At 45.3% G+C, this 15,102-nt stretch overlaps 1 protein-coding gene across 5 annotated transcripts in view; it reads right to left on the reverse strand.

Moving 5' to 3' along the window:
• The window catches only part of LOC141917757 (neuronal regeneration-related protein-like), a 62,002-nt gene that overhangs the window by 21,999 nt on the left and 24,901 nt on the right, over window positions 1-15,102 (reverse strand). The window contains exon 3 of one of the 5 annotated variants that reach the window (XR_012621434.1): window positions 8,428-9,045. The exons of the other annotated variants lie outside the window; for them this stretch is intronic. The gene's annotated coding sequence lies outside the window, so the exon portion shown is untranslated. Of the gene's footprint in view, window positions 1-8,427; window positions 9,046-15,102 lie in introns of those variants that run through there. 5 annotated transcript variants of the gene reach the window in all.

A 15,102-nucleotide genomic window follows, 5' to 3' on the forward strand; every position in this document is an offset into this window, starting at 1 on the left:
TATTACATCATGGGGTCGTGACTGTATGGCTCGATGGGGAACTCAAATTGGATCAAATTTGTCTTAAGGGCCACTGCAGCACAACCCACCCCTAAACCCACCCTGAAACTAACCTGGAAAACAGAATCACCTGTGTGGGTGGGTCAGTGGCCCTTGCCAATGGAAAACTTGTGCCACCTTAAGGATTTAGTTCAGGAACAATTAAGTGCAGGACATATGGTACCTACCACCAGTCCTTGGAACTCCCTGGTGTTTGTTATTTTAAAGAAAAGTGGTAAATGGTGACTTTTACATGATCTCCAACACATTAATGATGCCATGGAGGATATGGGTACGTTACAGCCAGGAATGCCCTCCCCAACAACGATTCCCCGAAACTGGTATCTTGTAATAATGGATCTAAAGGATTGGTTTTTTTACCATTCCCTTGCATCCAGATGATGCACCTAAATTTGCCTTTTCTGTTCCCAGTATTAATGTTAGTGAACCTGCAAGACGGTACCACTGGGTTGTTTTACCATAAGGCATGAAAAATAGTCCCACGATGTGTCAGTGGTTTGTTGCAAAGGCTTTGAGCCCTGTTAGAATGCAGGTCCCCCAGGCTGTTATATATCATTATATGGATGACATCCTCATAGCAGCAGAAACACAGGAGATCATGGAAAAGGCTCTTGCTTTAACCAAAGACTCAGTATCTCAAATGGGGTGACAAATAGCACCTGAAAAGGTACAGCGATCATCACCGTGGCAGTACCTGGGGTGGAGAATTTGTGAACAGACCATTGTCCCGCAACAGGTTAAACTTAAAACTGATGTTAAGACTTTAAATGATTGACCGAAACTGTTGGGAGCCATAAATTGGATATGGCCATTGTTGGGCCTAACTAATGATGATCTGCATAGCTTGTTTGATATTTTGAGAGGAGATCCTTCACTGACATCACCCAGAGTACTTACAGAGAAAGCAAAACAAGATCTCCACCGGGTAGCTAACGCCATGTCAGAAACACAAGCATCACGATGTGCACCTGGCCATCCGTATCAACTGATATTATTTAATCCTCCAGGGCAGCCCTATGCTCTGCTGTTTCAGTGGGATGAAACAGTTAGTGACTCTCTTGTTATTACTGAATGGATTTTTTTGTCACACCAAATGCACAAGACAGTCACTACTCATCCAGAAATGTTTGCCAAACTGATCATGAAAGGTAGGCAGCACCTACTATTACTTGCTGGTCAGGAACCTGTGTGTATCATTGTTCCGGTTACTCTGCACATGTTACATGACTAATACAAATGTCTTTAGAATTCCAGACAGCGATCTGTGACTACCCCGGACAGCTTGTAGTACACAGCCCGTCACATAAATTATTACAGCAAAATTTTTTATTATATGCCATGCCAAAGTGCAGCGACGTACCGTTGCAAGCCTTGACTGTGTTTACTGATGGATCTGGAAAAACGGGGAAGTCAGTCATAGTATGGCAAGACCCGCATACTCAAATTTGGCAATCAGACATTACTCGATCCCCGGGATCGCCACAGATCGTTGAGCTAGCTGCAGCAGTCCGTGTATTTCAACGCTGGGACACCCCAATTAACATTGTTACTGATTCTGCTTATGTTGCCAATCTTGTACAGCGTATAGAGAATTCATGTCTGAAGGACGTTAATAATCCACTGTTATATTCATTAATGCACACCCTTTTATGGTTATTAAATAACTGCAAGACTTCTTATTTTATTGTACATATTTGAGCGCACACTGCACTACCTGGACCTTTGGTTGAAGGCAATTGACAAGCAGATGCATTGACTCTGGCAACCCAGATGGGACCTAATGTCTTTGAGCAAGCTCGGCTTTCACATGCATTTTTTCCACCAAAACACCAGGGCAATACAAAACCAGTTTTCCTTATCAATGTGTCAGGCTAAAGACATCATCGCGACTTGCCCTGAATGCCAGAAGGACTCCCTCTCTTCAACAGCTAGTGGTGTCAACCCTCGGGGATTCACCTCCTCAGAATTATGGCAATCTGACGTCACTCCCTTTGCTGCATTTGGATCGTTAAAATAGGTACATGTGTCTGTTGATACCTTTTCTGGAGCAGTGTTTGCGTCCTGCCATACAGTGGGGAGTCAAGCATCTGACCGGCATTCCCCACTCACCGACCGGACAGGCCATTGTGGAGCGTACGCATGGCACGCTAAAGTGTCTATTGCAACAACAAAAAGGGGGAGATGGAGGGTATCTATCTACACCTCATGGAAGGCTAAATAAGGCATTATATGTCATGAACTTTTTAAACATTTCCCCTGTCTCACAGGTGCCACCAATATTGCGTCACTTCTCGTCACAGATACCAGATCAATAAGAAGTCCAGGGCAAGGCTCAAGTGTTAGCAAAAACCTGGAAAGTGGTAACTGGGAAGGACCATATCCTTTAATAACCTGGGGAAGAGGTTATGCTTGTGTCTCCACAGGTCACAGTTGTCGCGGATGAAAGTATTGACACGGCAATATTTAGTAAGAAATCTAGGTTTATTAATAACTAACAGCAATTTGTTATTATAAAATAATTCAGAAATACTAAAAGAAAGAAAAGCGACTTATTCAGATTCTAAAATGACAAGATTCACACTAACTTACTTAACGGTACCTATATATACATATATACATGCATGCACATAACAAAATGGACAAACATACAGAAACAAAGGTGTTTGGATTCAGTGGAATGAACACAGAACAGACATACACACACAGAAACAAGGGTACGTACCCACACACACACACACACACACACAGAGTAAAGAGAAGCTAGCTCAAAGAAAATTTCCCTCTTGAGTTTAGAGCAAATACTCACAATGCCTTGGCATTCCTCAACGGGCGATAATTGAGACTCAAGCGGGGGACTTCGCCCTGGCCTTCCGTCTGGAGCAGACGACACCTTAAGGGTTTGGTACCTGAGAGGCGTCCCAGCTCAGGGGAGATGCTGGTCACAGGCCCACTGCGATCCAGGAGAGCTCAAAGGGTCTCCCTGGTGGTCGCCATTTATAGGGTCCAAGATAATTGACTTTTGTCAAATGCCTTCTGGTGCCTTCCAGCAGTTACAAAAGAATTTGATTAATGTGCGACTCTGTTATTGTTCCCATTTGACCACATCCCAGGCACAGGTGTGCCAGGCCCTGAGGAGTTGATGGGCCATTTTAACCATTTCCGAGCAATCGGGAGGGGCAGGAGCCAGGCTCGTTAACATTGTCAGTCCTTATCTCCACAGACTGGTGTATAGCTCGGGGGATGTGGGTGGAATCGCACCTAGCACCAAGCAGCCCAACAAAGAGGGGCGGGGGGAGGTAAGGATTGCACCACCACAACAGTCCCCGGTGGTTACCGGCAAGGTGTGTGCGACCATACCTGAGGCGTGAGAGGCAGCTTTTGGTGGACACTCAGGAGCCGGCTGTGGGTGCTGTGGGTGCCCCTGTGCCGACAGTTTGCGGTCTCTTCAACTGATCATTTAAGCAGAATGTATGGGCAATGCTTGATACTGCAATAGGACAAAATACACTATGTCTGTCCTTAATCACACTACAGTTGCCAACTCCTTTAAGAGAAAATGCTGACAGTAATTGCAACTCCTTAATGAAACATATAGGCTTACTAGTCACTAGTGAAAGATGCAGCTTAGACAAAATGTAGTTATTAATAGGGATGAAATGCTATAAGAATGTGTGTATTCAGCTTTCTTTGTTTAGCAATATTAAGAATTAAGAACTCAAGTGTTTAACCTTATTAGAAACTCCCTTGGTTTCCCCCCTTGAGTGGTGGCCAGGCTCTGGGTGGAACCCAACAGGAGGATGAGATCAGATGTTTCCGCTCAAAGAAAATTGCCAGTTATTTTGGCCTGCTGATTTAGAGGCTGGACCTGCTTGCAGCGATGTTGGATGCCTCACCTACGGATGGACGCATCGCGTAGGATTTCCAACTTGCAAGGAAAGGTACTCCAAACCCTCGCTGCAACCAGGGTTCCCCAGCAATTGCGGATCTGAATATTAGTACCCCATTAAGTAAGTGTGCTATTCTGTATCTTCCTTATTTTCTAATACTTAGTCATATCCTTTAATTACTGGCAGTGAAACTAGCCTATTCTTTTCAACTAGTAACTGTGACTGCTGTATTGTTTTTAGCCTTTTGTAGAATTATTTTATGTATACTGTGGTTTTTGAAGTTTGTCTAAAACTTAATTGGTAAAGCTCTGAAACAAGTCTTGCAGGTGCAGCTATAAAACAAAGAAGGGGGAGATGTGGGAGAGAGGCGAGTCGACATCGGCCTGTCAGATCTTCGCAGCCCCTGAGAAGCAGCCAGGCTTTGATGAAAAACAGGCCTTGGGAGAAAGATAAGAAACTGCCAAGTTGTGCCAAGGTGGCAGGGAAAAACAATGGACAGCTGCAACACTGAACTGTGGAAAAGTACTGAACTGTGAGAAGTTACCGCCACGTGAACAGCGCGTGAACAAGAAGGTGATTGGTCTGCACAGCGCGTGTGAGAGTGGTCTTATGCTGATAGGAGAAAAGGTTGAGAGCTGTCTAATTGCTGATTTGCTAATTATGAAGTAAGAGCTTTGGAGAGAGCATAAGTATGTGCTATTAGAAAAATAAACGACTTTGCTTGATATAACTCTCATAGAGTTGTGCAAGTCCGATATTCTCCCGCAACAGGGATTCATGAATTGAATTTGCCAGATCAGAAGCCTGAATTGAATTTCATGTAATATTCAAACAATGATTCATAGTATCATTCCACATTAAACATTTGAAAAGAACATTTTTTTTCACCTTTACAGATTGCACCCTCAACCAATACAGTTTAATAAAGCATCAGAGTGAAAAAAATCTTTGAAATAAAAGGAAAATACAAATATTAAAAATATTTTATTAAAATATCCTGTCCCAGTCAATTTACTGAATTATTTTTATGAAGTTGTTCTGGGGCTATCTCTCTTTAGGCATACAATGCTCAGAGCTCAGGGGTGGGGCAGCAGTATTATGATGCAAAAACTTTGTTTATTGGTGAAAGCTTTTGCTCACAACACCCGAAAAGCAGTGTCATGACTCTGTACTATTACAAGTTGTATATGAATTCTTATTTCTGATTTTTCAAGATTTCAGCCTTTGTGAAAAAGGTTCAATAAAGATTTGTCCTGGAAAAAGACAAAGTATTATTTAAACCTCCAATTCGATGTGTCAGCACTGTCCTGCTCAGATACAGTATGATGGTGCACAATTATAAAATGTTATCATCTGGGTTGTGCATGTTTGTGTCTGTCTAGACTCGCATACATATAGCTACTTTGCTTTTAAATGTGCATATGAATTCTACCACAGAAATATACACAATATCTGCTTTGGACAATGACTTTTTTTTTAAATCTACTTCAAATTCTTCTAGCCATAATCAAGTAAAGGTGCTACACAATTGAACAGCTGAATTAGAAAAAGTATTGCAAAAAGTGAGCTTTTATTTCTGCTTATTTATTTTGTAAGTTGGGAAGGCCTTAATTCTCCCTAAGTTTTCAGTAATCAATATTGTCGGACAAATTGCATCAGACGTATTCTTCATGTACGATACATAAGCACACTAAAAAAGCACAATATACACATTCAGATGGCCAAAACTGTTTAACTCTCATACCTCTCAGCAACTTCTCTTGACCAAATTCTTCCCAAGGCTATATAGAAACAGAAAAGGATCTGATGTATTCCTAAAGCTCCTATGCAGTTATGAATTACCATAAAGGAGAATTCAATTTCAGTTTGTAAGGAACTGAAGGAATTAATGCTTCAAACATTCATCGACACAGAAAACCTCAAGGACAAGCTGTGGCCTTTGTGATTAGTCTAAGGAATGTCACCCAAGGAAGTACAGAGTATATCGAAGGATGCACCTTCCCACTCCCTTTCAGTTGCATTGACAAACTCCTTAGATAAGCCTCAAAGGGGGGGACTGTAGCCCGTACAAATGTTTCTCATAAAGCACAAGGACCGCTAATCACTGGATCCATTGTGTAAGCCCGATACTTTCTGGCTTTATTGTATAAACCTGATACCATGCAGGACTTGCTAAAGACTCCACCACTGAAGAGGTGATAAGGACTCATAAGAGGTGAGCATTCTGCCCCAGAAGCCAGATAATTGCTCAAGCATGAAGTCAGCAAAAAACTGTGAAAACTGGGGGACAAGTAAAGGTGGCAGGGCGAGCACGACCACCGACTCAATTGGATGAGGGGATTGGTGCACCCCATTCTCCCTCAGTGTATGCACAGAACCCATGCTCCACCTTTTTCCTCTTTTGGATAACAGTTTTTCTGGCAATCCAGATGGGACAGCTGTAACGCCTTGCCTGGATCAACTTGCTGACTCTTAGCGGGGAGACCCTGCTTTCTGGACTCCAGCGCTCACCGACCTTTTGATCGGGGACTCCATGAGTATTCTCCCTGACCAGAGTGGGTAAGCGACACAAGGGTGCAACCCTTGATAAAGAGATATTGCTTGATATAAGGTTGTGCATGCACTTAAGGGGGGATTGTTGGTAAAATAGGTAAATTCATATACGATTGACAGTGACGACTGGAGTATATGAAGTCATGGATCAGAATGTTCTTTTTGGGTAAAAATATGGGAGTTCAGCCATCTAAAATGACTCCTTGCTCTTCTCTTTGGTATATTACAAAATACTGGGGAAAATTTGGAGGAGATCCATTAACAAGGCAACAGCTAATTGCATATTGTACTAAATGGTGGCCACTGTATAAGTTGGAAGAAGGGGAAAAGTGAGCTGAGAATATAATACTATTTTGCAATTAATGTTGTTTTGTCCATGGCAAGACAAATGGGATGATGTACCTTATGTTTATTTATTCTTTACTTTGAGAAATGATCATGAAACTTGAAAGAAATATAGATTTTTGGATTCTGATTCTAATGTAATGATGATGATGGAAGATAAAGATAAAGAATGCTGTTGTTGTTCTGCATGTAGTATTGGGAAGAAGTGTTCAAAACTGAGTGATGAAGAGGAGGATGTACAAATGATGGTGGCTCCGAATAGTGTGGAAAATAATGCTGGAGGAGCTGGTGGTTTTAGCCCTATAGCAGGGAGAACTCGAGCACAGCAAAACCTTACACTATTAGCTCCTCTTTGACAGGAAGTAGGTCCAGTAGGAAATCCAGTAATTGTCAAAGTACTTCTGATTTAATGAACTGGAAAGATTCAGCTGGCTCATATAGAGAAAACCCAGGCAAATGTACTATTCTTCTAGAATGATCATTGAAAATCATAATCCAGATTGGCAGGACATGCCAGTTTTATTAAATAGCTTGTTGGGGTGGTTTGAAATCAGCCGGTAGCCAATCACCACATGGCCAGTTGCTTACTTCCCCCCCCACCCCGGGTGAAATAGGGGAGGGACAAAAGAAGAAAACGGGACATGAGAAAGCACGCATCCACCTATACCGTGAGCATGATGTCACATGATATGGAATGCTCCAATGATCGATCTGGACCCGGCCCTCTAGCTGTGCTCCCTCTCAGCCCAAGGAAAGTTAATTCTATCCGGACCGAAACCAGGACAGTCTCCACACCTTATTCCATACGATTTACATTGTGCTCAAGTTCCAAATACATTCTAAGGAATCACCACCCCTTTCCCAGGTCTCACCGATATCATTCCCTCAGTCTATGGGTCATCCTTCCAAAATGTCTACTGAGTTCATTTAGTCCATAAATTTGGGTTCCATCTGTCATGACAGTCTTTAAGGCTGGAGGAATGAGGTGGAGTTGGCTGTCGGTGGAGCAGGAGGCTTTGGCTGTGGCACGGGAATGTTGCGAGGCACCAATTGCAATAACAGGGTTATTTGACAGTTCGATTCATTGGCTATTCTCACCTAAAATCAAATCTCCTTGAGGCATGCATCGGACGTCTCCATCCTCCTGCATTATCTGCCGACGTGGAAGTCTCGGACCCAACTTAGATGACCAATTTGATCAAGTTGATGCCACTTCATTAAAGGCTACACAGCAATTTATACTCTATCACAAGCTTCACGCGCCGCTATCTTATTGCTAATAGGCTAAAGCTACTTGTTCACGCGCCCTTCTGCCCCCTATGATTGGTCCCGGTGTGGTGTCCACGCGCTGCTCTCCCCCCAGGTAGACCCCCTGTTTTCGACATTCCAACATCTTTATCTCTTGGGCAGGAATGTAGTTTCTCAGGCCGTCTCGGCCTTGTTTATATCCTTGAACACAGCTGCAGCTTGCTGTTACAGTGAGGCCCCTTGGTCTGGATCGCTCACAACATGTTCGTTGTTCTCCAGCGATGCCACAAATCTCCCTTTTTGTTTTTGAGTGATCCAGACCCCCCTTTGTTCCTGTGCTAAAAACATTGCACCGACAGTCCTCTGCAGGGCCCTTTGCAGAAGGCCTATAAGGCAAGGTGACATTAAGAGCACAGTCACTACAATCAAAAGGACTACTCTGACAGTTTTGACTAATGTTATCAACCAACCAGATAATCCCCAACCTTTAAACATCCTTGTCAGCCAGTCCAAGCCATCATCTTCTGTTAAGCGTTTGACTCCATCCTTCAATTGCTGAATGCTTTTAAAGATAGATTCTGAATGATCGGATAGATTCATACAACACATTCCTCCAAATTCAGCACAGCCATGTCCTTGCGCTAGAAGCAAAAGCCAATCACAGCTCTATTTTATAATGTAGCATGTCTGACACTATCAGCATCAGTTAAAAGACCACTTAAAGCCAAAGAAGTAGCATTAGTTTGTTTGCTAAGCCAAAACTGCAGTGGGTTCGGCCATGTATCCACAGGTATTTCTACCAAGCATGTAGAGAACGGATTTTCAGGGCTTGCGGTGGCGTTTGGTTGTGAGACCACCCATCCTTCACCCTGAGGCAGGTTCCAATACAGGCCGAACACACCGAGCAGGAACCCAGCGAGAACCGGCATCTGTGAAGACACAAACATAACCCCTGCTCCAAGTTAATATCTCATTCGGTTTCTGTTTCATCTTTCTTAACTTCCCTTTTCCAGGGTCGCACCCATCGACTCGAAACCCATCTAGTGCCGGTATCGGTAATAATGCAGGCATAGCCTCGACCCGTCATTGTTAGTTCCACAGGTCCTTTCCACTCTCCTGTAGCAACATCTTTGTACTGAGCAAAGGCACTATCTCCACACCGGCTTATACCGGATTTCAGACCCATACTATGTATTACTACTGGTGGTTCCTCCCTATCACCTGTGAGCCGTAAGTAATTTAACACATACACCGCTTTTGCAAGTGGTTCTGCAGCAGCCAAGACCTCTCCCCCTTTTTGTTTTTGCAAAAGCGCTTTTAAAGTTTTGATGCGCTTTCTCCACTATGGCTTGCCCCGTGGGGGAATGTGGTATAGCTGTGATGTGACGTATACCCCAGAGTTGACAAAAAAGAGCGAGCTTTTGAGAGGTATAGGCTGGTCCATTATCAGTTTCACGGGTCAATTGAACTAATTCCCCATATTCCCTGGCCCATTCCGCCCTACCGCGACGGTAACTTCTCACAGCTTAGTACTTTTTCACAGTTCAGTGTTGCAGCTGTCCGCTGTTATTCCCTGCCCCCTTGGCACAACTCAGCAGTTCCTTATCTATCTTCCAAGGCCTGTTCTTCATCAAAGCCTAGCTATTGCTCAGAGGCTGTGTAAGGCTGACAGGCCAATGCCTCCCACATGTCCCCTTTCTTTGTTTTGCAGCTGTACCTGCAAGACTTATTTCGAGACTTTATCAATTAAGGGTTAGGCAAACTTCAAAAAGCACAGCATACTTAAAATAGTTTCACAGAATGCTAGAAACAATACAGCAGTTACAGTTACTAGTTAAAAAAGAATAGGCTAGTTTCAGTACCCATAACTAAGGGATATGATTAAATACTACAAAGATAAACAGTAAGGAAAATACGGAATAGCACACTCACCTAATGGGGTACTAACATTCAGATCCGCAATTGCTGGAGAACCCTGGATGCAGAGAGGATTTAGAGTGCTCTTCCTCGCAAACCGGAAATCCTACGCGATGCGTCCATCCGTAGGTGAGGCATCCAACATCGCTGCAAGCAGGTCCAGCCTCTAAATCAGCAGGCCAAAATAACTGGCACTTTTCTTTGAGCGGAAACATCTGATCTCATCCTCCTGTTGGGTTCCACCCAGAGCCTGGCCACCACTCAAGGGGGAAAACCAAGGGAGTTTCTAATAAGGTTAAACACTTGAGTTCTTAATTCTTAATATTGCTAAAGAAAGAAACTTGAATACACACATTCTTATAGCATTTCATCCTTATTAATAACTACATTTTGTCTAAGCTACATCTTTCACTAGTGACTAGTAAGCCTATATATTTCATTAAGGAGTTGCAATTACTGTCAGCATTTTCTCTTAAAGGAGTTGGCAACTGTAGTGTGATTAAGGACAGACATAGTGTATTTTGTCCTATTGCAGCAGCAAGCATTGCCCATACATTCTGCTTAAATGATCAGTCGAAGAGACCGCAAACTGTCGGCACAGGGGCACCCACAGCACCCACAGCCGGCTCCTGAGTGTCCACCAAAAGCTGCCTCTCACGCCTCAGGTATGGTCGCACACACCTTGCCGGTAACCACCGGGGACTGTGACCTGTGGAGACACAAGCATAACCTCTTCCCCCGGTTATTAAAGGATATGGTCCTTCCAAAGTAGCACTTTCTAGGTTTTTGTTAACAGTTGAGCCTTGCCCTGGACTTCTTGTTGATCTGGTATCTGTGATGAGAAGTGATGCAATATTGACAGCACCTATTTTAACGATCCAAATGCAGCAAAGGGAGTGACGTCAGATTGCCATAATTCTGAGGAGGTGAGTCCCCGAGGGTTGACACCACTAGCTGTTGAAGAGAGGGAGTCCTTCTGGCATTCAGGTCAAGTTGCAATGATGTCTTTAGCCTGAGGCCTTGGTAAAGAAAACTGGTTTTGTATTGCCCTGGCGTTTTGGTGGGAAAATTGCATGTGAAATCCGAGCTTGCTGTGTTTCTGAGATGGCGCTAGCTACACGGTGGAGATCTTGTTTCGCTTTCTCTGTAAGTACTCTGGGTGATGTCAGTGAAGGATCTCTTCGCAGAATATCAAACAAGCTATGCAGATCATCATTAGTTAGGCACAACAACGGCTGTATCCAATTTATGGCTCCCAACAGTTTCTGTCAATCATTTAACGTCTTAACATCAGTTTTAAGTTTAACCTGTTGCGGGACAATGGTCTGTTCACAAATTCTCCACCCCAGGTACTGCCACGGTGATGATCTTTGTACCTTTTCAGGTGCTATTTGTCACCCCATTTGAGATACTGAGTCTTTGGTTAAAGCAAGAGGCTTTTCCATGATCTCCTGTGTTTCTGCTGCTATGAGGATGTCATCCATATAATGATATATAACAGCCTGGGGGACCTGCATTCTAACAGGGCTCAAAGCCTTTGCAACAAACCACTGACACATCGTGGGACTATTTTTCATGCCTTATGGTAAAACAACCCAGTGGTACCGTCTTGCAGGTTCACTAACATTAATACTGGGAACAGAGAAGGCAAATTTAGGTGCATCATCTGGATGCAAGGGAATGGAGAAAAAATCAATCTTTCAGATCAATTATTACAAGATGGCAGTTTAGGGGAATCAATTTGTTGGAGATCATGTAAAAGTCACCATTTACCACTTTTCTTTAAAATAACAAACACCAGGGAGTTCCAAGGACTGGTGGTAGGTACCATATGTCCTGCACTTAACTGTTCCTGAACTAAATCCTTAAGGTGGCACAACTTTTCCATTGGCAAGGGCCACTGACCCACCCACACAGGTGATTCTGTTTTCCAGGTTAGTTTCAGGGTGGGTTTAGGGGTGGGTTGTGCTGCAGTGGCGATTAAGACAAATTTGATCCAATTTGAGTTCCCCATCGAGCCATACAGTCACGACCCCATGATGTAATAGGGGTTTCCAATATAAATGGATGAATATTTGCTACGCAATTTTCTGGGCCCCTTACATGAATGAGTTATTTGCTTTGAAACATTACAGCATGACCACCAACCCCGAAAAGCGCTTGCGTTACCCGAGCTAACAGCCAATTTGGTTGCAGACATTACAGTCACATCCACACCAGTATGTAAAATGCCTGTCAGTTCAACAGATTCTTCTGCTTTAGTGAGGGCACATTTTATCAGAGGTCGACTTTGTCTCCCTGTCTGAGCTCAAAATGTTTGAGGAGTAAGTGCTGATCCAAATCCCGAGTCACCCCAGCTGTAGTAAAATAAACAAGCTGAGTAAGTTTGACCTCTGGTAAAACGAACAACCCCTGTAAGGTTGTAGATGATCTTCTGACAATATCCCCCTCAGGGAGATGGTACAAGGGTGCCCTCTCCCCGCAGAGTATGCACCTAAATTCAAGACAACAATTAACACAGAATTACTGCCTCCTGCTAGAGGAGATATTTCACCTATGATACTTCAAACACTGAGCCCGAACAAACAGGCAGCATCGATGACGCAGCGGGTACTATGGCACTCTGTGAAAGAAGTCTGCAGTCTGCAGCTGCCGCGTCTCGCACACGCAAAACAGTCACACAAAGAGGCCTCTTACACTTATTACTCACACAACATAAAATGACAAATGCTACAAACATCAAAACACCATTAAGAATATATAAAGCCATTGCTTGTTGATTATGTGGTGTGTCAGCAGCTTCTGTAAAAACTTCTGCCGCTTTTGGCGGGGGGGGGGGGGGGCGCGCGCTGAGAGCACGGTGCCTGTCTCGGCCGTAGGGGGTTAAGAGACTGAAGTCTTTCTCAGCCCACCCATCAGCACCATCATAAGTAATGCTAATGAGAAAACTAAGAAAGTCCCAAGCCCCCCAAGCGTCATCATGTAACTCAGGATTAACATCAATAGTGGCATGTAGTCTAGCAATAAATTTTGGATAGGGCTCCGTGGGCCCCTGTCTTACTCCTGTAAATGCTGGCGCTGCTTTTTCATCGTTTATAAGGCCAATTCTTGGGTTAACAGTAATGCTTCTGGTTGAAATCCGACTTGCCAGTCTGGGCTAGCAAAAGGGCCTGCGCCCATCAGCATCTGAGCTTGCACCCCATATAGAGGATCCCCTTGCTGATGGGGTGTGGCTGCCGCAGCCTCGCAGGCCACTTGCCAACGTTGGAAAAATTGCAATTGTTGAAAAGTTGAATTATTGAACTAGTACATGGTGATTTTAACTCATATTCACCATATACTAATTCCGTAACCCAGCACATCTCCATCATTTTCCAAACTCAGGCTTCCCACTCATTGCCTTGTGAGGTTACTGTTACTGGAAACGTCATTGGTCTAAATTCGTTAAACTGCCCCTCTATTATAACATCCGGAATAACTCCCCGCCATCGATGTGCCGGATTACCATTACCACCCGCGCGTCCCAGTGCCCCCCCTCCCATTTGGGCCGACGATGGCAGCGACCCGAGAGCCACCGTTTCCCTCTGACACCCCCCCCCCCCCGGGTCGCGGAAGAAGGGGTTAAAAGGAAGAGGGGGAGGCGGCGATGCTGTTCAAGTTGCTCTAATTTTCTCGTTAGTTCTTGCAAATGCTGATCTTGTAAACCATAACGAGATTGTTCCTGCGGCGACCGAGGTGTCGGGGGCGAGGACGGGGGCAGGGCTGGGTCGGCGCCGTCCTCTAAGGAGGAAGCAGCGGCGGCGGCGGCGGCGGGGTCGGGCGGGGGCCGGCGAGAGCGGGGCCGGGCCGAGCGCTCCGGTGATTGATCTTTTGGGCTTGAGGGAGGGGAGTCGAGCTGTAGTAAACCTGTTGACTTTTGCTCTTGCCTTCCCTGCCGCACGGGTGCTGCGCGTGCAGCGTCCCCGTCCCTCCTTTTAGGAGCCGCCTTGGGGAACAGGGATCCCGCGAACGTCCCAGCAGTGGCGGAATCCTGAGCGCCAGCGCGTTCGGCCTCTGCTGACCAGGCAGCGAAAGCGGAGGCGGGGGTCTGCCGTTCTGCTTTCAGTTCTGTCAGAGTGTCTAGGACCAATCTCCACACGGTGGAGAGTTTCCCACTGTCTTTAGAGCCTGAGCTAATGTCGTCCCACAGTGCCGCGCCGATCTTTTCCCAAGTAGCTGCTTCAAAGGCTGCGCTCACTGAGGGGATTAGTCCGTGCTGCCGAGCCCACAACAGCACCCTCCTCAGGTTCCCCTGATAAGATAATCCTCTCTCAGAGAGTATGTGTTGGAGGAGCTTAACCACTGCCGCTTCTTCTTTACCCAGCGCGGACCCCATCTCCTCCCCAGCCGCTCACCTGATCAGGGCGAGATTCCCGACGATTGCGCGCGCGTCTTCCCAGGCGCCGGGGCAGCGCCTGCTACGGCTGATACTGTCCCCTCTGGGCCGTCTTCTCTTGCTCGGGCGAGCACCGACGGGAGGGTCCCTACTCCCAGGGTACAAGCCCCACGTATTTTGGATAAGGCTCTTGTGGGTCCCTGTTGGGGCGCCACTTGCTGACATGGAAGTCCCGGACACAACTTATACAACCAATGTGATCAAGTTGATGCCACTTTATTAAAGGTTACACAGCAATTTATACTCTATCACAAGCTTCACGCGCCGCTATCTTATTGCTAATAGGCTAAAGCTACTTGTTCATGCACCCTTCTGCCCCCTATGATTGGTCCCAGTGTGGTGTCCACGCGCTGCTCTCCCCCCAGGTAGACCCCCTGTTTTCGACATTCCAACATCTTTATTTCTTGGGCAGGAATGTAGTTTCTCAGGCCATCTCGGCCTTGTTTATGTCCTTGAACACAGCTGCAGCTTGCTGTTACAGTGAGGCCCCTTGGTCTGGATCGCTCACAACATGTTCGTTGTTCTCCAGCGATGCCACAATTACCCACCAAGTGCACCCAGGTCCTTGGGCAAAAGTAATCCCACGCATGGGTTTACCTTTACTCAATGCAGGAGTAACCCAGATGGTCTTCCCCAGCATATTCCTAATGCGCACTA

Source organism: Strix aluco, chromosome W (assembly GCF_031877795.1).
Source record: "Strix aluco isolate bStrAlu1 chromosome W, bStrAlu1.hap1, whole genome shotgun sequence".
Classification (NCBI taxonomy): domain Eukaryota; kingdom Metazoa; phylum Chordata; class Aves; order Strigiformes; family Strigidae; genus Strix; species Strix aluco.